This window comes from Ornithodoros turicata, unplaced genomic scaffold (genome assembly GCF_037126465.1).
Source record: "Ornithodoros turicata isolate Travis unplaced genomic scaffold, ASM3712646v1 Chromosome13, whole genome shotgun sequence".
NCBI classification, from domain to species: Eukaryota; Metazoa; Arthropoda; class Arachnida; order Ixodida; family Argasidae; genus Ornithodoros; species Ornithodoros turicata.
In genome coordinates this window covers 1946577-1970893 of record NW_026999307.1, presented here as the reverse complement: position 1 = coordinate 1970893, position 24317 = coordinate 1946577, and the positions used below count along the sequence as shown (strand labels likewise).

The 24317-nt window shown below is 46.4% G+C and overlaps 2 long non-coding RNA genes across 2 annotated transcripts; one reads left to right on the top strand and one right to left on the bottom strand.

The window, feature by feature from the left end:
- Positions 1-480: 480 nt before the first annotated feature.
- Positions 481-22726, top strand: LOC135372182 (uncharacterized). The gene is made up of 4 exons (XR_010415859.1): positions 481-580; positions 17320-17392; positions 17452-17523; positions 22589-22726. It is a non-coding gene; the product is annotated as an uncharacterized LOC135372182 (long non-coding RNA).
- Positions 7148-7460, bottom strand: LOC135372168 (uncharacterized). The gene is made up of 3 exons (XR_010415852.1): positions 7415-7460; positions 7307-7331; positions 7148-7248 (listed from the first exon to the last, which is right to left on the bottom strand). It is a non-coding gene; the product is annotated as an uncharacterized LOC135372168 (long non-coding RNA).
- Positions 22727-24317: the final 1591 nt, after the last annotated feature.

Below are 24317 nucleotides of genomic sequence, written 5' to 3'. Positions count from 1 at the left end.
TGGTTTCACACATATGGTTTCAGAATATCGGAGCATATACATCTGTTCCACAGGAAATAGTGAAAATTAAGATAAAAAAACATAAAATGTAAATGAAACTTCTGTACCGCTGCTTTCGATTCAGCGGAGAGAACGTAGAAGTGTATAGATAAGGGACAGGGTGCATACAATGAAGAGAACAGTTCTATGGTAAGTGGGACCAACTTTGCAGGGGAAACGTCCATTGGGCCAAGTATCCACTCCGTACTCCATCCTTGTGTGCCTTCAATGACAAAGGGTCGTAGCCCGGGTGCCTCTGAACAAGGTTACGTTCCAGATATCCCACGCGATTCTAGCCCACTCCAACCGATTGAGGGCATGCAGGGGAAGTTGTTATCATAGTCACCAGGCAGGGCGTTAAGAAAGAAACGTCCCTGAAGGAACTTCCTGCCAGTGCGTTTCGAAAACAGGATACAAATTTAACTTGCTGCACTCCAGATATGGGCCGTCCGGTTCCGTGTACACGATTAAATGCCCTCCACAAATCGGTACGCCCGCACAATATTCTTGGCGTGTTGCATGACTCGTGCATCTGCATACGGTGAGTTTGGACTTGAGCTTTTTTTCTTCTTTTTTAAGTAGAGACAGCAAGAAGGAACAAGAGCACAAAGGACACTTTTGCCAATCAGGTGTCTTTTTTTGCCTTTTTTTCCGCTGTAGTCACTCCTATATATACTGTAGGATTGCACTGATTTCTCAGCACCTCGAAAAATGTGTGAATTAATTGGTCCTACTGTCCATGGAGAAGTAAGAACTAAATGTACAAGGAATTAATGTGTCAGCAGAGCGAAGATATGTCTGTCCTTTTTTCCCGGTGTCGTTGTGTTCTTTTCTTAATTTCTGTGTTGGCTTCTGTTATGTAGTTTTAGTTCCTGGGTGTTAAAAAATTGCGTTCGCAAAATTGCACCTGATGGCGTAATGAAATAGAGGCATAATCATACCAAGCTAGATTTCGGGTTTCAACGTCACTGGCCGGGCTCTTCGCTGGATTGCTGCTTTTCTTAATGGTCGGTCTGTTTTCGTGAGAACAGCAAAAGGCGACACGAGTCTGCATACATTGTCAGCAGGGGTACCACAGGGGAGCGTACTCAGTCCTTTACTTTTCAATGCTGTCATGGCTGCCCTGCCTCGTCTCTTGCCCAAAGGGGTATTTGTTAGTCTCTACGCAGATGACATCTGTATATGGTCATCGGGAAAGCAGTGGCCTGCTTTACAGCGTCGCCTTCAGACTTCACTTGATCGCGTAGTGCACTTCCTGCTGGAGAGAGGCATGGACCTGTCTTCAGAAAAGACTGTAATGCTGCCTTTTACGCGTCGCCATCTTAAAAGATTTCAGCTACAAATTGGTCATCATCAGGTACGTCGTGTACCACATCACCGCTTTCTCGGCGTTACTCTCGACCGGAGTTTGTCATGGGTAGCGGAGGTGCGCTGTCTAAAAGCAAGAGCTGAGAGTCGTCTTAATGTCCTTCGTTACTTATGCGGATCCCGGTGGGGCACATCTCCTCGGGCAATGCTCAGCGTTCACCGATCTCTTATAAGTCAGATGGTTGCGCATCACATCCCCTTGCTACACAACCTCCCTGTTACCACAGAGAAGGTGTTAGAGTCTATCCTAGCAAAGGGCGTCAAGCTCTGTCTTGGCCTTCCTCGAGCAACGTCAAACGGTTTAGCCATGGCAGAAGCACGGGAACCACCTGTATCAGCTCTCAGGATGCAAGAAACGTTCCGCCACTACGTGCGGTTGGCAACGCGTCACCATCGCCATCCTCAGCTTCGAGCCATTATGAGTCGTCACCACTCTTCTTTTACCCAAGCTCTCCAGACACAACGTGGTCTTATTCCGAAACACAAGCCACATGCATTACCAGATATCCCAACATGGGTCCTACACCCTCCTGACGTAAGAACTAGTGTGCCTGGACTCCCGGGAAAGAAGGATATACCAACGCATGTTCTTCGTCAGTTCAGTCTTGAGCTACTAAACAGCTCCGCAGGCAGGATGCAGATTTTCACGGATGCCTCTACGACATCATCCGGCTCCTCGTGTGCATTTGCTATCCCGGAGGCGAATATTGAGAGAGCGGTGCGGCTGTCTCACGTCACCTCTGCAACGGCCGCTGAACTTTATGGAGTCCTCTTGGCAATAAGTTTCATCAACTCACAATCTTCAGCTGCTCGCTGGACCATCTATAGCGACTCAAAATGTGCGTTACAGACCCTAGCTACCATGTTTACTACGGGATCTCTGGCGACACCAGCACAAGATGTCTTACACGCACACCATGCAGCAGTTTTAAAAGGTCATGACATCCAAATGCAGTGGATCCCTAGCCACTGTGGCATTGCAGGTAACGAGGCTGTGGACGCTGCTGCACGCCGGGCTCTTCAACTAAGGCGCGCCCAGGTGTTGCCCATTTATTTCACCAAGGGTGACGCGGGGCGAATGCTGAACGAGTTAAAACAAAGAATGTGCAATACCTCCTGGTTAACAGGATCGGCTCGGGATTCGCTTCTGTATAAGGTCGACCCAGGGTTACGCTTTCGAGTACCACCTTCCTTTACGCGACAAACGACAACTGTCCTACATAGGCTACGGCTCAATGTACCGTACAGCGCACGTCTCCTCTTCAAAATCGGAAAGCGAGACTCTCCGAACTGTAGTGAGTGTGGCGTTGTAGAGGATGTTGAACACATCCTTCTCAGGTGTCAGAAGTACGTCGATGCTCGAAGGGCATTAGAGACAAGCCTCTCTCGTTTGGACTCCCGAGCCTTCGACATCACGAAACTATTAGGTCCTCCTTCGTCCGACAAGGCGCTAAGGGCACTTGAAGACTTTTTGCATGCAACCGGGCTTATGGACATCCTATGACACGGTGAATGTGTGATGTGTCCTGTGTGTGCCCCCGGTGATTCCGCCACTTTACTCTAACTTGGGCGCAGCTCTTGAACTTTTGACCTACATGTTGAACTCCATTATCATCTCTGTTCGTCTCTGGACATCATCCTTTTGCGTTTTCATCATCTCATCATCAGATTGAACTTTCTGTATTAAGTGTACTGGGGTAGCCAGTTTGACTTCGTCGAAACTTACATCCCCATTTTTTTCTTTATTCACATCACATCACATCACATCACATACCAAGAGCTGAACTCCGATCCTGTGACTCACTGACACTCTGGAAGTTTCTCGCTACGTCAAAAAAGCCGCGTATGTATTTGGCAAATTTGCTTTTTCGCAGATTGTACATTGATAATGATAACTTGCGAAACAATGGTAATAAGCAAGACAAAGTAAGCGTTGTGAAATGCTAATATTTTAAGAGTATTCTGGGGAGTCGTGGTAATTGGTGTAAGCGTGTTGTGACCACATTTCTCCGACACCAAAGCCGGACTGGAAGTTGGGGGGGGGGGGGCTGTCGGTCAGTAAATCAAATACATACGAGGGGTGTTCTAGTCAAACCAGAGCTTTTCATATTTCGCAAAAGTAAAATTAACTTACAGGCGAGCAATTAGTTTTATTTTTCGACGTAATCTCCAGCTGCACTAATCCCCTTGTCCCAACGTTTCACGAGGGCTTGTATGCCAGCAGCGTAGAAATCCTTACCGGCGCGTAGCAGCCATGATCGGACCGCATTCTTGACCTCATCGTCGCACCTGAAATGGCGGCCCCCAAGGAACGGCTTCAGTGGCCCGAAGAGATGGAAATCGGTGGGGGCGAGGTCTGGACTGTAAGGGGGATGTGACAGCAAGTCCCAGCCAAGTTCCTGTAAGGTCCGTGTCGTGAGATGCGCGGTATGCAGGCGTGCATTGTCCTGTAGGAGGAGGACTCCTTTGGTGATGAGACCCGACTGCTTTTGCTTCAGCACCTTATGCACATCCCTGAGAACCTGGCAGTAATATGCACTATTGATCGCATTATATGCACTATTCATATCGAGACATGTTATCCGTCGGTCCTTAAGGATCAGGCGCTCCACAAGTTGGATGTTCTCTGGAACTCTGACACTGGGCTCTGAGCCGCCCCGGCCGGGATCGTCCTGCACTGATGTACGGTCGTCTCGGGACCGTTTGCACCACTCAAACGCTTTGCTGCGGCTAAGTGTCTCGTGGCCATACTGAGCCTGAAGTCGTCTGTGAATTTCGGATGACTTTACGCCTTCATTCACGAGAAACTTCATGACAATTCGCTGTTTGGTGTGCGCGTTCACCTCGTTGTCGGCCATCTTGCCCAGCACGTGCCTTCTGTTTTGCACAAACTTTGGACCACCAGGTGGTGAACGACGCGGCCTGCCGCGTGTGAAAATGACGAAAAAGAAGTATCGCAAGCCATTTGTACATTTGACTTGAACGCCCCTCGTAATAACTTACGTGAGGCCGACAACGGCAAGCCCTTTCAACATCACCACCACCACCACCAATAACTTAGTCGATGACCAATGGTATTATGTTTGGTTCTCCCTTAATTTGTACTCTATGTTGGTCTGGAAACAGGTATCGAATCACACTTACGTTAATACCCTTCATCATTAATACTGTGTGCACGCTAGCATGTTTTGCCAGAGAATAGAGAGCACAGTCGTAGGGGAGAGCCCCCCACCGAACGGGGAGATCCTATTGGATTATCACTGTCTGCAAGATACCTTGTAATCGAGCAAACAATCGAAATTTACATATTATTGTGCAATCAGTACCAGTCAGAGTTGTTGTTCCAAGTGCAAAGAAACTAGACATGCCGCTTCGGAACGACAGGCATTGCGAGTTTCGTAGTCATTCGTGCTTCAGGACGTGTTAAATCTACCTCGCAATAGAGAAGTATGCGCTGAGAGATTAAAGGAGCATGGAAATGGTATTCATGCTGTATAAAAAACGTTCGTATTTCGGGAAATGGTCGATGAAAAGCATACGGGGAAAATATTTCAGCTCAAAAACGTCCCACGACAACGCAATTTAGACGTAAAAAACATGCCGCGGCAGGAGGTTTCAGGATTCCATTCCCAGGCCGTTCCTCCAGTCCTGTGACGTCCGCTCAACCGCTGGGAAAGAGTCGTCTGCTGTCGACAGAGCAACGTGCTATACTTGTTCGCTGCTATCATTGAAGAATATCAAACAGGAAAATAAACGTTTTGAAAATGGTGTCTGTTTGCCGATCGCACGTTACGGTGGTTCTTTCATCATCATTGCGTGCGTCTACGAGTAGAGAGTACGTACCGTATGTACGTCGGCATCAGCGTCTCATATGTGGCGGTGTTCAATGTGTCTCTTTGCGGTTTGGTGCGTCTCTCGTTTTCATTCCATTTAATGGAGGTAGAGCATAGAGCTTGTATAATTGCACATGTACGTGTATTACACAAATGTGTGCTTCGTTGAGGAGACCTATACAGTGACGTCGTGTGGAGTTCGAGGTTTCGCCAATAAAAACAAAAAGCACGTGAGACTTTCACATGCATCAGGTTCCGGCAAATGATCCGGCAAGAAGTAGGTGCCTTGCCTTGATTCAACGCGAGCATGTTCAACCTGGCACTAAACTCTGAATATGCAGTCTACATTTCAGTGAGACTGGTTACGAGTCACCACCGAGCGTCGTGAAATCCGTTGGTGCCATTTCTGAATCTATCTGAAGCGATGTGTTGCCCTGTCGCTAAATTTACCTGACGCGAACGAGCAATGCAAACGACAAAGCATGCCAAGGACATTCGTTGACGTCACTTAACACCCACGAAGAAGGAAAAGAAAGAATAAGGACCTGCACCACAACCCGAGCTGATGAGCAGAAGCGTCTGTCAGCAGATACTGCGAGAAAAGTACGCAGCAGTCGACGCGCCGACCTCCACCAAGAGCCTGAGCTATGGTGAGCCACCATACCTGCGCATTGCCTCCTCTTCCTCTTTTAATTAGGAGTCAAAATTCGTCTGCTACTGCGATTCACCGTTCCGCAAATTCAAGAACCCGCAAACGATTGCAGCTCACCTGAAACCTGCAGACCCAAATATTTAGACAAAAAGTGCAAGACGTTTTCAAAAAGGCACTTTTGAGAAAGGCTGATACCGTTTTGCGCTTTCTTTCAAAGTTTTTTCCGTTTAGTACGCGGGGACGTTCAGTCACAACTTGTGGATGGCGGTTGTTCTTCTCCATGGCCACTTTGCCTGACTTTGGCCTGGCCTGACTTTGAATTGTTGCGTCACGTGGACGAGCGCGCAGGCTTTCTGTATCTATGTGGTGTCGCCTCAGCTGCCGCCGCCGCAGTGTCAGTGACCGATCCCGGCTGACGTCATTCCTGCCCTTATGAAAATGGGTGTTCAGTTTCTGTTTACTTTCTACAGACCAAGGTCAACATGGAAAACAAACATTCTTCAGAGTTTGTGTTGCTTTCATGTTTACATCATGTGTTTACTTCTTGTTGACTTATGGCCCTCAACTTTCTGTAGACATTTGGCTACAGAATAGCTGTGGAATTTATTGTTGTCTTTCTGTGTACTGTCAACATAATTCTGGTAACACCATCCCGCGTATGATGTGAAGACTTTTTGTAGACTTCCTGTGACTCCACTCTCTCAGAAATGAACTTCACCGCATAGCACACTCCTGGCCAACCATCATCTCGAATATCGTTATCTGCCTGAAAACGGGAGGTGTACGCCATTTTTGTGACAATTATGAACAGCGTAAGTATCACAAAAAAGCCGTGCGCCTACCGTTTTGAACAAATCAGGTCACATAGCGATATCATTCGAGGTGACGGTCGGCTAGGAGCATGCTATGCGGTGAAGTTCATTTTTAAGAGTGCATATGTTCACTTACTCGCAACACGCATAAGATACACGAAATGGAGTACTGCAAAATTATATATGTATCTACTTTATTCCGAAAATGCATACCTTGAAAGTGGTATCCAGTGTCGACACAATCATACAAAACATCCCGCGCACACAGTAGTTACGTATTTCATACGTACACATCCTTCGTGCCACATAGTGTCGCGTCGCAAAATTGACAGTCAATGATCTGCTGTTCTTCTGGCGACCCACGGTGAAACAGCTGGAATTTCAGCGCCAGCGGCGTCTCTGAAGCGCTGGAGAGATATGTGTCTGAAATAGAACGCGCAATCGCAAATTAGTAACGTTCAAACACAAGTGAGTAAAACTGAGTAATACGGTCATAGCAACAACAAAGTTGGTTCACCCAGCTTAGTGTTCAACAAAGTAGAGCCTGCATGAAGGAAAATGAAATTAGCAGAATCAACACCAGCCACGAAGTGTACACTTACCTGACGGGACGCAAGACTGCAGCCGCTGCTCGAAACAAACAAGAAAACGCACAGTCATGGTGTGAATACATGTGAAGCTTAATCACACACTTCGATCACACAGCTTACCCATTACGACGCAAATTCATATCCTCATTTGCTCTCTCATGGTCTGCAACAACGAGAATGAAATTAGCAGAAGCAACACCGGCCACAAACTGATACTTGTACACTTACTTGACGGGACGCAACACTGCAGCCGCTGCTCCGAACAAACAACAAAAACCTACAGCACAATAGTCATGGTGTGAATACATGCGAAGCTTAATCACACACTCCGATCACACAGCTTACCCATTACGACGCAAAATCATATCCTTTTTCTTTCATGGCCAGGCGCTGCTCGAAACAAACAAAAACGTAGAGCACAACAGTCATGGTGTGAATATATGTAAGGCTTAATCACACACTTCGATCACACAGCTTACCCATTACGACGCAAATTCATATCCTCCTTCGTTCTTTCATGCACTGCAACAACGAGAATGAAATTAACAGAAGCAACACACCGGCCACGAACTGATATTGTACACTTACCTGACGGTACGCAAGACTGCAGCCGTTCCTCCAAACAAACAACAAAAGCCAACAGTCATGGTGTGAATACAAGTGAAGCTTAATCACACAGATTACCCCATACGACGCAAAATCACTGCCTCTTTTGTTCACAAATGAACGAGCGAGCGCGGAGACCGTTCAAACATGTTGCAACCGTTCAACGACATTCCGATGATGCTAATGGCGATGACTCCTCCGTGACGAGGCGAGGGCGAAGCACGGAGGCGCAGAGTCAAAATGTGGAGCAAACTTGTCACATGCGCATGATCCTCATGTGGTCGTATAAGTATGAAATATATTGCATAATAAACTGAAATATAAATAATACGAGGAAGCGCCTTCCCAAAGCCAACGAAAATGTATTTAGAGCGTTAGTGTGCAGCTAAAAGGTGGCAAAGTGTCATTTAAGCTACATTTGATCATAAGTTCAGATTGAAATACCGCTTTGTTTAGTGGAAAGACGGTAACACTGATCTGTCTACCTCCCGGGAGGGGTGTATACCCAACATGTTTTTTTTTTTTTTTGAACGCACCCTGAAATTGCTAATATTGCCCATACAGCCTGCCTCCCAATGAATGGATCACAAATATGCCTCTATACATATATACCGCCCCCCCCCTCCCTTAGGAAATGCTCGGTACCCCCAGAGCTGATAATGCCGTAATTAATAATACAAAATCCATCTATAAAATAAAACGGTCGAAATAAATACTCATTACACAGGTGCACAGAAAGTCCACAAAGCATCAACAACGACACCTATGTACATTGTCCACACAAGGTACACATAAGGTGTTCAAAAGATTGTCAACATGATGTCAACAGCAATTCCTGTTGACTTGATCAACAAGAAGTCGAAGTCAACACACTGTCAAGACAGGAAACAAGAAGTCCACAAGAAGTCTGCAGAAAGACAAAATGCATTTTCATACGGGTGGATCGCTCCACTGAGTGAATGCGGGTGCTTCGTCACATCGTGAGGAGCATTCTCTGGCTTCTCACGTGGATTCCACAGAAAAGGGGAGAGTTTCTCGCGAGAATCAATCGTCTGACGTGGGCATAATATGTTCGCTAGGACAGTATTTATTAGAGATGGGACGAATCCAGAATTTCTCGAATCCGAATCTAAGGAAGGCTCTGCGAATCCACGAATCTTGAATCTTTCCAATCCTTTCTTTAAAAAGAGTTGTAAAAGTCAGGGAAAAAGTCTTCTACTGAAAAGTGTTTTGACTCAGAATTTGGTATATTTGTTTAATAAAAAAACAAATTTCGGGACAAGACATACCCACCCAGTCAGCGCAATTGTTGCAGTGACATTGCACCAATATCGCCATGCAATATTGATGTTATGTTGCTAATGACCGCTTTCGTCATGCTGCAACAATGTTGTCGAAACAACATTGCAGAATTGTGCTATGTCACGCTGCAATGCTGGTGTGACATTGCTAAAGACCGGCTTCGTTATTTTGCAGCAATATTACAGCAACAATATTGCAAAAAAATGTAATATCGTAATGTTGATGCAACACTGCCAATGACGAGTTACTTTACACCGTTACAAAATCACCGCCCGAGGAGTTTGTGCATACAGTGCGGCTTACATATTCAGTAATCGTCCTGCTCCTGAGCTGACTTCAGGAGAATGATGCCGACATTCGTCATGAAAGTCTACCGAGAAGCTCTGGGAAAATCGCAGACAGCACAGACAGGATTGGAACCCGTGTTACCTCCCTGTCTTTGAACGGAAGGCGATCATTCTAACCACTATGCCACGCGAGGTCTCAAGTGCTGTGATCGCACTGATGCTATGGAAGAACGCCATACTGAGGGTCAGCGCGCATTCACACGTGCGTAAGAATGGACTGTAATTAATTTCAAGTTCTCGGTCGGATTAATTTTCTTTGAGATTATGTTGTCCTCGTCTTGATCCTTTTGTCCATAGTCATCTCCCATGGTATGTCCGCAGTGTTTTCCCAGAATATGCCTCTCACAATCTGAATTAATTCTCCCCATAATGGTCACACTAATTGTAATGTTACCTCACTGCGGCACGTGAAACATTGCCTGAGCAACACAATCGTAATGTTTCTAAAATGCATCGTCTCAAAATGCTGCACCAACATTGAATAGAGGCATTGTGGTAACATTCATTTGTGCATGAAACGTTGCCGTAAAGTTTGAACACGTCGTCAAAAACAAACTGACAAATGATGGGTGAACGTCACGGGAAATTGAAGGTTTCACATATTGTTTATTGGTGGAAATTACAGATAGAACAAGATTGTGCAAACATTGCGTTACTGGAGCACTCGGAACAAGCGCCTCGGAAATGCTGCATGCAAAACGTGCAGCATTGCAGCAATATGTTTGTCTCGATGTTGCTACAATGTTTCAGACGTTGCCTAGAAGTAACATTTGTAAACTGCGACGTTTCCTCAATGTACCATGTGCAACATTGCACTCGCAAGAGGATCACACTGTTAGCTCTACGCATCCTTCGATATACAGCAGACACATTGATATAATGATAGTGCTGTAACGTTAAGATACGGTCGCTGATGCACTATTTTGTGAGTAATGCTATTGCAACATTGCATTAGAGTTGACTGCCAAACACCACATCAGCAATGTAACTGCGACATTTCTTCAGTGCAGCACAAGCAAATTGCTTCGGAGACACAATCACACTGTTACCTCCACGCATCTTTAGAAATACGACGAAAACATTGAAATAAAGAGTGCACAAACGTCGAAGTTACTTTGCTGATTAAGCGTTTTGGAAGAAACGCAATCGCAACGTTGCATTGACATGCGTGAACAATATGTAAGCGCGACATTACCTGAGTGTAACATATTCATCATCGCTTCAGTAACATCGCTATGTTAGCTTTACGCGATCTTTGAGACATAGCATGAATATTGAAGTAAGTATATTGCTACAACGACGAATGTGGGCATCAAATATCGCTGCAACACTTCACCGTTGAGGTAACATTGATGCAACTCATTTGCAACATATTGTGCTGTCTGGGCATATACATCTTCCTACGTGTAACTTATTTAACATGTTGTTCATCGACTACAGGAGATACATAAACTGAGGAGTCTGAATTCCCTCCATAAAATTAAGAAACAATCAAAGGAAAAACAAGTTACTTTTAAACTTCTAATATCGGAGCTTTATGTTGTGGTTTTGTAGCGCCGCGGGAATCGCTGGCCAAGCAGGCTTGGAGACGCCGATTTTAAACAGAAACAAGCATAATTGGTTGGTGGATTCGAAAGATTCCATTCGCGGTTTGGGCAATGGGATTCGGATTCGCGAATCTCGAATCCCTGCCTAGGATTCGAGGATTCGAGGCTTCCCTGATTCGGTCGGCACATCCCTAGTATTTTTAGTGTAAATACATCATACAGTGCTGGCACATTTGAACGCTTTCAAAGAGATAACTTTTTTTCTTCTCACGTTCCATGCTCCTTTAAACCGAATGCCGGATTCATAGTTAGCTCATGCATTGTGAAGCTGAAAGTGAACATGTTCGACACAAGTGGTGTCTGGTTGGGTGAGAACTATGATAGTAACGAAAATCTCCAACCAAGTTACAGGACGGGGATACCCGACGTTTCGGAGCCAGTTCGGCTCCTTCCTCAGGGGTGACTGTAGTGGCCGTTGGCAGCAGCGTTCTTGCCGTGGTTCGAATTTCGTGATTCGCCGGATTGTTTTTCAGTCACGTGACGGAGGCCGCTGACGTATACGCTGGGTAACGCTCCAACAGCTCGGTTAACGTTTCCAGGTGTGGATTGTATATGCCAGGACTCTACAAACATTCTTTTGATCTGATTACTCTCAAGGTCGATGATGCAGGCGTTTTGAAAGTCGATAGGATGGTCTCGAACTTGACAGTGTTCAGCGAGAGCGCTTCGTTCGATGTCCGACTTCCGTACATCATTCTTATGTTGCCGTAGCCTTTCGGGGAAGTTCTTTGTCTCGCCGATATATGATGCGCTGCATTTGGTGCATGGAATTTTATAGACTACACCTTGTGCTTTTTCTTTCGGTGGGCGATCTTTCGGCCGCGGTATATAGTGTCCGATTGTTGAGACGGGTTTGTGAGACACACGTATTCCTTCCTTAGCTAGTATACGTGTCAGAGACTCGCTGATTCCCTTCACATATGGCATGGTGATTCGTCTAGTCTGACAGGGCTGGTCGTCAGTTGGACGTGGTCGGTTTCGGAGACCGCGAGCTTGACGACGGGCGACTCTCTGAACAAAGCTACTTGTGTATCCGTTCTTTTTTAAATCGGAAGTGATTGCTGCTGCTTCTTTTTTCCTGTCTTTCTCCGACAAACAAATCTTCTTAGCTCTCGAAAAAAGGGACGAAACCACCGAAGCCTTGTGACACGTAGGGTGATTGGAATCAAACCTTAGATATCGTCCAGTATGAGTGGGCTTCCTGTACACGGTGAACTTTAGGTCACTTCCTTCTCTCTTTACGAGTACATCGAGAAAAGGCAAAACGTTGTCCCTCTCGACTTCCACGGTAAACTGGATGGATGGCTCGATGCGGTTTAGGCGTGCCAAAAACCCGTCAACATCGGAATTCTTCAAAATACAGAAGCAATCGTCTACGTACCGTAAGAATGTTTTCGGTTTAATATCGGGGGATTGCAGGGCCCTTTCTTCAATTGATTCCATCACCAAGTTCGCTGCGGTTACCGATATTGACGCACCCATTGCTGTTCCGGTAGTCTGCTTGTAGTACTCTCCGTTGAATGAGAAGTACGTTCCGCTGAGGCAGAAATCTAGGAGGCGGCACACTTCGTGAACGCTGAGGTTGGTTCTAGTCGCCAGGTCGTTGTCCCTCTCAAGTGCCATCCTGGCAGCGTCCACTGCCAGTGGGACCGGCACGTTCGTGAAGAGAGACACAACGTCAAACGAAACGAGGCACTCGTCAGCGCTGATGGTGAGTGGTGAGACGCGCAAAGTATACTATGAAAACAATATCCGGAGCTCTTTGGCTGCACGTATGGCATATGTATGTAACTCAAACATCGCCATGCCAGTACTGGACAGCTGTTTCGGCCTTCTTGGGCCTCATCAGCAGTAAGCAACGATGCGGCCCAAGAAGGCCGAAAAGAAGGCCAAAGAGCTCCGGCTATTTTTTTCATAGTATACTTCACTGGCTTTGCACTGGGCTTTCAGTGAGTGAGTTATCTCAGCCTGACGGGAAGAATCACGTGTTACGTGACTTTCTGACGCCATCCACTCAAACGTTGCCTGCCTGCGTACTGCTGATGAGGCCCAAGAATGCCGAAACCGCTGTCCAGTACTGGCATGGCGATGTTTGAGTTACAGACATAAGCTATACGTGCAGCTAAAGAGCTCCGGCTATTTTTTTTCAGAGTATACTTCGCTGGCTTTGCACTGGGCTTTCACTGAGTGAGTTATCTCACCCTGATGGGAAGAATCACGTGTTACGTGAGTTTCTGACGCCATCCACTCAAACGTTGCCTGCCTGCGTACTACTGATGAGGCCCAAGAAGGCCGAAACAGCTATCCAGTACTGGCATGACGATGTTTGAGTTACAGACATATGCTATACGTGCAGCCAAAGAGCTCCTGCAATTTTTTTCATAGTATATATATATATATATGTGTGTGTGTGTGTGTGTGCTGTAGAGCAGCGCAAGTCAGGAATGAATCGGAAGGCATTTTGGTTCTCAGTGATTCCGCCCGCGCGCAAAAAAAAAAAATCAGAAGAAAAAAGGCCCCGAGAGCATAGCTTTCAAATCTTGAGCTTTTAAGGTTTTATATTTCACCAACGGAAGCGCGCGAAGCATTGAAATTTTTTGGGAACTATGCCATGTTTACGAACTCTCAGAGCACCTGAACAAAACACGTAAATATTTTTCAAATTCCTAGTTAAAAATATCCAAATGTGCTCCTTAGGGCATAATTTACTACCCTCTCTCTTTGCGTCGTGCCCAGGGTGTCGGAGCGAACCGAAAACCGGAACCGAAAACCGAAAAAAACCGCTATTTTGGTGCGAACCGGAACGGAATCGAAACCGTATACGTTTTTTTCGCTCAGGAGGGAAACCGAAAAATATATTTAACGGTTTTCGGTCCAAGAAAAAACTTCACCGGTTTGAACTACGGACAGGCGAATGAAACAGACGTCGTGTGCTCTGAAGTCATGTCACGGATACTATACGAGGGTTACTGTTACGGTGGAATGTATGTCGGTATACTATGACCCTTAGGCTCCCTTTGTAATGGTTTATCGTTCGCGCACGCACACAGACTTAGAGCTACATGTGACTCTCTAGCAATGTGCCGTTGTGTTCGTTTTAATTTGATCCTCCCAAACTCTCCTCAACTAAACAGCGACCCAAGAGGGCTGCATAATGGCTTCTTTATCGGTAATGTCGCGCAACGCGTTCCTTGTTTGAGAGCAGCTAAGTTGAATACATTTACGTATACGCGAGGGCAAGCCCGTGCGAAGTGGCAACTCTTTTGTGGACAGGACACGAAGAAAATGAAACGGAGCCGTCGAGCGCGTTTGTGAGTGAAGGTGTTCCTCGATTTGCGTCGTATATATACTCGTGCGGTGGTGCTTGCTGGCTGGACAGTAGCAACAGACATTCGGATGGGACGCGATCGCTCCAACTCAGCAAGAAAGTACAGGGTGTGTGCAGAAAAATGTAACCCGCATTTTTACATGTAACTCGTTGTCTACTTAGCCGAGGAACTTCCGGTGGCGCACGACGGCGTATTTATGCGTGCGAAAGCTACAAAAAAATCATGGAAGCCATACTCAGTGTAAAAAAATAAACAGAGCGCGAAAACATGGGCTTCCCCTTCCATGCATTAGAATAGGGCGGTCATGACAGTGCATGGTAGTGCATTTCGGTCTCAGGAGAGTTATGTTCAGGCACCGCTAGGGGTACTGCCGATGAGCATCCAATGTGGGACATCGTTTCGATTTATGCACCGATAGCTCCCCTAGCGGTACTTGAACACAACTCTCCTACGTCCACCATGTTGCCCTTTCACATACACCCTGTTGTCCACCATGTTGCCCTATTCTGGTGCACGGAAGCCGACGTTTTTGTTGTCCCGTTTATTTTTTAAGCCGAGTATGGCTTCCACAATTTCACTGCAGATTTCGAACGCATAAATGCGCCATCATGCGCCACCGAGAGTTCGTTAGTTAGGTAGGCAACAAGCTATGGGCCTAAATGCGGGTCACGTTTTTCTGCACACACCCTGTACTTTACGTATGACATCACGACAAACAAGTCCGTTTGTAGTATACGCTTCAAGAAAGGAGAAAGCCCATTTGAACAGACAGTAACCTACAGGAACCAGGAGCTACCAATTTCACAGCTGTCTATTAATATTAAATACCATGTATGCGGAATAAACGGGTTTACATTTTGTAACATCGATTTTTTGTTGTGGGGATGAATATTCCCAGCAGAAGCGGAACCGGTTAATAACCGGTTTGAACCGTTATTTTTTTGCTCCGGAGCAGAACCGGTACCGGATCGTTTATGATGTAACCGGAACGAAAACCGGAACGAAAAACGTTTCGGTTCGACACCCTGGTCGTGCCCATCCTATACAATATACGAAGACAGCCCGCGTACCACTGTATACGTAGAGGAAGGGCTGCACCACAATCCGATACCAAGCTTTCTCTTTCAACGAGATTCCGTTTTCGTACGCGGGCGTCTAATACAGGTCAGTCTCGAGAAAAAGCGATATTTGGCCGCCCGTATCTCAAAAACCCAACTTCCATGTTCTTCTTTCTTTTCTTTTTTTTCAAGCTCTCGCACATATTTAGACCGACATATCGTCTACACGTAAACCAGAAATGATTTTTTTTTTCCTAACACAACTAAAACTAGAGCGTGTCGAGGTTAGGATCCCTTGCGGATAACGCACAAAGCCCTTTCCCATGGGGTCACCTGATTCCCGGTATGCTATAAACAAATTATAATGCTGATTCCGGTGTTCGCATGCTCTGGATGGAGAGCGTCTGCTGGGCTATATTCTTTCGGAGAAAATCTGACATGGTGTCCACATCGCCTTGCCTGAGTTGAGATGGAATCACCCAGTTTGGAAAATCCCGGGCACACATGTGAATACATGTGACATGTAACCAGTGGCGTAGCCAGACCTCCAAGGTAGGGGGGGCTCGATACGAATACCAGCCCCAGTTCCGACCCCCCCCCCCCCCCGCCGCGCTGATACTGGGTGCGCCTCCACAAACATACTTGGGCATACCGCAAGATACAACTGGAGATACAACTCTAGCATAATTGATTTGAACGTTCACAATGTAATTACGTTTAGGCTGTCATGAGGCCGTGTTACCAGATTCCAGAATGGAAGTATTTTGAAAGGCTCATACTTAGAAAATCATTTAGAAATGTAGATAGACGCCAGGAACAAGCAAGAACTTTCGCGATCGTCACACTGGTCCCCCTCCCGGCCCATATAGCATTTTCTCCTCGGATTTGCACGGTTTGCGTGGGTCGGCCCGTGGCAGGTAGGTGGGTCCCGTGGTAGGGGGAGCTCGAGCTCCCCCCTAGCCCCCGCGTGGCTACGCCACTGCATGTAACCTGGGCGCTTGACTTAATCGAATGCTACTAATATATACAGGTCGAGGAAAAATGAAAAAAAAAATGAAAAAGATATGAAAATGGCAAGAGCACAACATTTCATAGGCAGTGCGAGAAAGTAGAACAATGCGGGCAGCATAACCAATGCGAGAGCCCATGTGCAGCCTGATGGATTTGTTAAAAAACATTGTAAGGAACACACGATGTTTCAAATAAAACTCCTTGTCACTTATGTCCGCTCGGTTCTATTCTCAGCTTGCGTTTTTCCACTACAATATAAGTTACATTTAACGTTTACGCGACCTGCTACTATGTTCGAGAAAACATATAAAGGATTCCAAGCGACAGGAACGACAATAGGCCATTTGCAGAAGTTTCAGGGAGCAGCGCGCGCTCTAGGAGGGCATGACAGGAAACGCTGTGCAAAGCGACAGCCACGGTGCATACACCCAGCACGACGACGACGATCGGAGACGATAGCAAACCGCTGTCGTTTTGCATAGCATTTCCCGGCACGCCCTGCCAGGGTGCGTGCTGCTCCCTGGAACGTTTTCAAATCGCCTATTCAATATACTTTGCTTCACAGGTGCGACACTAAAATGACGTCTTGAACAACATCCGCATGTCAGTAACAAAACTCACAGTTGGGTACTTTTTAACAATTAGCGTTACGGGTGCCACAGAACCCCATTCTCATTTGTGCTGTTCTTGTGGGCAGTGATGTGAATTACACAACCACGCCTTCTTCTCACTCACCAACTGTACTTTTCTACCATGTCTACGCAGGAGCCAAACGGTAAACTGCGTGAAGTAACCATGAAGGCCACCATTATTCTTCTCGTGTTGCTCATCGTTTCACGTAAGTCGTTGTTTGGCACGACGCTGGGGCAAATAAATAACACCATCTTGTTTGTCTAGTTGCAATGATCCAGGAGATCTTGGGCCTTAGGTTCCCTATGGAACCTCGCATGTGGCGGGTCTTGGGATTCCGTAAGTACCACCCAAAGGCAAAATCTCTCATTAGGTTAACGGGGCACTAAAATGCAAAAACAACTTGTTCTCAAATAAAAGTCCGTGTTTCAATTAGTATAACGCAAGCAAAATTAGTTCACACAGCGCTGCCGTTTAGAACAAAAAGGCAATGAAAAGAGAGCCGTCTTTGGCGGAAACGAATGGATCCTTAGGAAGCAAAAATTGCGGGCATCCAATCAGACAGCAGGAGAAGCGCGCGCATGAGTGTCGTGTGCGTGTGGATTTGGCGGATCCGATCCTATCGTTGTTTTACATGCGCGGTATGACGCGCACTGCTGGATCTTTCAATACCAATTTATTGAATTGTAGCCCACAAACGTCCTAGTGACAACAATATTATATTCGCATCATTCGGACAGCAACACCAGTTCGCCTCGTAGTCGCACTATGTTCTTCGCCGGAACTGCAGCATGGAGTGGCACGCGCGTACACGCGCAGCATGGGCTAACAGCACCGATGCACAAGCTGAAACGACGTTCACTACTTAGTACCGAGGCAAGAAAGAGTCCGGCATAATTCTTATTGTAGCTTTATAACGGAATCAAAGTTTTCAGTTACGACAACAAGTACGAAATCAACATAGTGTGTCACGCAATTTCATGTGAACTTGTGCGAGCATTTTAGTGCCCCTTCAAGGTTTGCACCTTGCTCATTATCACGTTGTCCAAAACGATGCAATGAACGTCCATTAAGTTACTAAACAGTATAGCTATCCCTGCCTGTTTCTTCACTTTTTAGGGTTCTTCCGTCGGCATGCTGTATGTTTCCATCTGCACTCCCCACCTAAATCTGATTGTGAATATTTTTTTTTTTCGACTCACTTCGGTCATGAAGCGGAAAGCATTAGGTGGAAACACGTCCCGAAAGCCAACACTAGCGCCATAGCTTTGATTATTCGGCTGTTCAAATGTAGAGGAAAATCAACGGACAAATGAACAATGTACTGTTTGGGACACCGTTGTCTGAAATTTCCAGCCCGTGGCGGAGCGGTTCCTTATCGGCAGTGAGCATGAAGCGGGTGTATATCGAAATAAAGTGATCGAAATCCCCACCGCATAAAAAAAAAAGTACTGTAAATATATGTTATCTGACTATTAAATGCAGTGTCGCGCGGGAAACTGCCAACAACGAACTTAAAGGACCATGGAAAGGGTATTCAAGCTGTCTAAAAACCGCTCGTATTCCGTGCAATGACCCGTGAAAAGCATACACGGAGAACATTTCGGCTCCAAAAGGTTCCACTAGAACGCAATTTAATTCTAAAAAACGATGCCGCGGCGGGAGGTTTCTGGGCTCCATCTCCTGGCCACTCCTCTTGTCCTGTGACGCCGCACCGGCAATGCGCCTCATTCGCTGCGAAAACTTCGTCTGCCCTCGACAGAGCGACATGCTATACTTGTTCACTGCTATTCATTCAAGAATATAAAACAGGAGAAAAAAAAGTTAGAACGAAAACGTTTTGAAAATGGCATCTGTTTCCCGATGGCAAGCTACCGTGGTTGTTTAATCACCACTGAGTGAGTCGACGAGTAGGGAATAGGAACGGTACGTACGTCGCCGTCGGCATCTCGTATGTGGCGGTGTTCAAAGTGTCTCTTTGCGGTTTGATGTGTCTCTCGTTTTCGTTCCATTCAACGTGACGATGTTGAACCTGATACTGAACTCCGAATATGCAGACTACATTTCACTGAGACGGATTATAAGTCACCACAGAGTGTCGTTAAATCCACAGTTCGAGGTAACTCGTTACAAGTAACTCGTTACTGTAACTAAGTCACTTTTTTGGTAACTTCTAAGTTAACTCGGGACTTTTGCGCCGTGGTAACTTTCAGAGGAACTCGTTCCTTTTTCAAGTAACTTTGCCAAAGTAACTTAAGTTAAGTTCCAAGTTACTTTTAGCTCGCTTTTCACTCACGTCCACATATTTTCTTGCTTTCTCTCCGGTTCCTTCATGGCATTGTTTGCCATAAAACGTGATAATCAATCAATTACAGCAATTTATTCAGGAAGTAAGAACCGCTGCCATTGAAATGAAGCTGAACCATTGTGCGCCCACACGGAGTAAGATGCAATGCGTTCGAACAGACCTCTACCAGAGAAACGTCATTATAACATTGGTAGACAGACTGAAACCGAAACAAATCGGAGGGAGAGGACTGGGTTCCACGTACGGGCACTTGGTCACTGTCTCGCATTGAAAGAAAAGTAGGACCGAGGGTCGCGTCCATTTAAGGGACCATATAGTAATCCCCTCAACACTGTGGTTTTCGGGCGCAACCTTATTCACCTCTAGCTTCGAGTTTAGTTCAATTCTACCAAATTTTGGTGCTGTCGAACACTATGACGTCATTTGTTTACTAAGAGGGAGAGGTCTATTGTTGGACATAAACGAAAACGATCTAAGCGTGTTGCACTCCTCCGCAGGCAACTCAAGGTCTAACTCAACTGCTCACGCGCGCTGCACCTGCGTAATGCTATTTTGTGTCTGCAGTAACTTGGAAGTAACTCGTTCTTTTTTGTAAGTAACTCAGTAACTGCGAGTTACATTTCAGGCTGAAGAACTTCGTTATTAACTTAGTTACATTTTGCAGACGGTAACTTAACTTCTAACAAGTTCTTTTTGACGGGTAACTTCTCAATCTATGGTTAAATCCTTCGGCGCCGACTTCCGTATCTGTCCGAGGCGATGTGTTGCTCAGTCGCTAAGTTTACCTGATGCGAGCAATACAAACGGCAAAGAATGAGCACCTACACAAAATCCAGAGCCGCTGAACAAGACAGATCGACCGGTTCGAACTCCATGTAACCTTATTGGGAGAAGCGTCTGCCAGAAGGAACTGTCAGAAACTACGTAGCAGACGGACGTTCCGAATGCCGCCGTGTCGATGATCGATCGCAGCTGATGTCACACAGCGATCCCTCCTCTGAGTGGATGCAGGTGTCTCGTCACGTCGTGACGCGCGTTATCTTGGCTTGTCACGTGGCCTCCGCCGACAAGCGGAGAGGTTCGCGCGAGCGGGGGAATCAGATGTCTGCAGTAGGCGCAGTATGTTCACTAGGACACTATATATTGTGGAAAAACATAAACATTGGCGACACATTTGAACACAGTCAAAGGGAGATTTTTTTCACCACTCTACATGCTCCTTTAAAATAACCTGGACATTAAAATGCAAGCACCGAACTTGAATTAACCTAATAATAAACTAACCAACATGCTGCTCCGTCGTGTCCAGCCTGCTAAGCCTAACGGCCATCGAAATGTGGCTTTCTTTCGCTAAAAAGACTTGGACAGACATCGAAAACTCGTGAATTTGTGTGGTTAGGTATGGGTAAGTCGTGTTTTAAAATACGGCATATCATTCTTTAAGAAGCAATCCAGTGTTATCCTTGGTTTTCCTTGTATCAAGTACGTGAAATTCGTGATCGGGGATTTCGCAACCGGGAATATTGAGGTCCTCCCCACGAAGGAACTACACCAATGCCCTCCCCTACTAGGCTGCTGTTCCCAGCAGACGATGCCGAGTGTCCGACGATTATTCCTCCCAACAGGTGGCGTTGCATAGCCTTCCGTCGGAGACTGTTTTGGTACATTTTCTTCGTGCGCTACACCGCCAACAGGGGACCGTTCCGCCGCGGGCTGCAGATTTTAGACAACCGTAACCCAAACAGTACAAAGAAAAAGCCGCTGAAACATGCTCGATCCATTGGTGAATCCGACGGATGTGCGCTTGAATTAAAAGTTGAAAACCCTTTGGGAACTCCCCTTCACAACGATACACAACCCTTCAACGACACTTCACAAACATTACGCATCCCCTGAGACGACCACGAGCGCCGCCAGGTTTTTTTCCATGGGGGGTAATGGGGAGAATGTTTAGGGGGTAGTGCGTCAACTACGCCCACAGTTACGTTGTCTCGACTCAGAAACCCTACGTTTCTGGAAGCCAAGGGGCAACGGACCCCTTGCCCGTCCTCCCCCCGTGACGGCGCCCATGCACACGATCCTACACAACGCTAACGCAAGACAGCATCTGCAGTCAAACGATCCTTTTGGGCTCGCTCCGATTCAGCTTGGCGCCGCCGCCTCGCAGCCTGAGACTTCTTTCGCCGCTGCTCCTCCGCACAGCTTTCATAACCCATGGCGCGCCCACGCAGACACGCCTGAACCTGTCGACCACCACAGATGTTCTGCCGAGAGCCGACACCCCGCGTCGCGCTATTCGCGCGCCCTCTCTTTCCCTCTTCACTCACCGCGCATGCGCGCCGCGCCGTGGCTACAGACAACTACGCCGTGATTCTTTCGTAGCAATGGCTCTAATGCTAACACATTAAAAGACGAATCTCAATGACGTAACGCATGCCTCCATAAACCGTCGCTTTTGCAGCACCGAAGAGTTTCGCCGTTATAGGAACCTCTTCAGCAATACGTACCAGGGGAACATTCGACGATGGGATGTCAAATGTTTACGTGCAAGCGGATGTCCTCCCGTCATGCTGAGAGCCTCCTCAAACCTCATGCAAAGCGAGTGGAATATGTGAGGAGAAAGAGAAGTGAGACAGAAGAGGGGATATGTGAGGAGTCGAAGCTGCACGCGTAATGTCTGTGTCTCAGGCGATGGAAGACTAATACTCAAACAGATCTACCTATGTTTCCCGACGAAATGGAAACCATTATTCGTGGAAAATATCGTCTTGTTCGTCATTAGTCAACAATTAAATTGTATTTTCACGGTATATGAATTATTCTTCGCTGCATTATTTATCGCACAATTTCATTCTTTAGTTAGTGACTTTGGCAAAACAGAAATGTTGGATTGCGCGCTGACAGGTGATAGATATACGTTTCCAGTCGTTTTCTTGACGAAAAGCAGATTTCCAGGCATTCCAAGAATTTATTGATCTGCGTTGAATTTGATGAGAAGTGTCGACAAATATTGCGTTTCAAACATATTCCTCGCACTTCCCCCTGAAATGATGTCATTATTCGAACATCAATCTGATTCCTGTTCTTATTCCTTAGAAAATGACTGCGAGTATTATGCTCACGGAGTGCGCAAGGAGTGCTGAAGAATGTGCTGGTTCAACAAGCATGAAACGCTTCGACGACATCATTGTCTGTGCAAGCCAAGTGTTTCATTAAATATATTCTTCAGCTATGTCTGGTGAATTTTAATTAAGTACCAATTACGTTCGTGGGCATACTTACTATGATACTTACCGATGCAGCGTGCTACAATGTAATATATTGCTGCGCACATTGGGTCTGCACCACTGGATGCTGTTCACGAAATGTTGACTTTTATCTTCTTTTACTTGGTATAGATTTTGGTATGGGGCACTAGGTAATCAAAGCGAACAACTACGAAGTGTTTGCGCCTGTAAACCCCGATCATTGACAGGAGATCAACTGCGTTAAAGTGGTGTGGCGTCATCTCCCTTGTTACCATTGTCTTGTTATACTTATTTGCCGTGTTTGTTACCGTTGTGAACTTGCACGATATTGCGAACATTACTTCTGAGTGCGTCCGGTACAGTGATTCTCAAATCGCAAATTTTCAGCGCCCTGTCCCCTTGTGCTTCCTGCTGTCCTCTCTCCATCTGTCCACATCTGCACACCCCTGGTAGCCACAGCTGCTTCGCGGCACTAACACGGAATTAAAAAAAAATGTTTTCCACACAGTGTAGCAGAAGAACCACCGAAATACAAGTGTATTTATCTGCTACTGTTGTGACTAAGTCTCTTCTCTTAACATTTCCACCAGTTCGTTGATTTTCTTCCGTTCTACTATGCGTACTATGCATGGTTGCATGTTGTGCATGGCGTCATCGATATCGTGCCCATGCAGTAGTCTCTTTCCTCTCCGCAGACGCAACCTACATTACAACTTGAGACTGTGGCGCCCTCTGTGAGGCACGGTGGGAAGCTCATTAGCGCTGTCTTATCCCAACGTGAACCTGGGTCACCCTCTAAGTGGGCGGAGGCGCTTTACTCGATCTTTCAAGCACACTTCCGCCAACTCCAGATCCCCCCCCCCCTTTATACCTCCGCTTTACAGCTATCGCTGTAAAAACAATCTAGGATCTGAGATGCACTAAGATCCACCTGGGTCCTCCTGCATTTGTGCAAATATGTGTTGGTCGCTCCATGCAGTTAGTGAAGCTCGGATGCTGACTCACTGCAGCAATACCTGCCTTTATGCACGTTTAGCAATTTCTGCAATATAGCAGGTTCTCAATGCAGGCAGCAATATAACACAACAAACGGGCCATGACAGTGGTTCTCAACATTCCTCGTGCGCACCCGTGACTGTGACTGTGCTACTTGAGATAATCTTGTAAATCAGGCAAAGTACAGGGTGTATGCTATAAAGGTCAGTCACATTTTCGCGCGTGGCGCGATACCTACTTGACAGACAGACTTCCGCTGCCGCAGAGTGAAGAAGTTACGGCAGGAAACCCTACAAAAAAATCGTCGATATCAGGCACTGCGTAACAAAATAAATACGGCCACGCAAACTTTCGTCTTCATGCATTTCCTAAGCGCTATTCGCTCCGAGATCGAACAGAGTCGGCGCGCTGCGGAGAATCGATGAACTACCATTGTGTGGACGCGTCGTCTGCTTTTACACGTTTATTCAGCGCTTACCGCTGTAGGTGGAGCATTGGCGAACCGAACAGTATCGTACCAGTGATCTTCCGGTGAATATATACTAGAATTACGGAAAAGATCCATCAACTCCGAACATCCG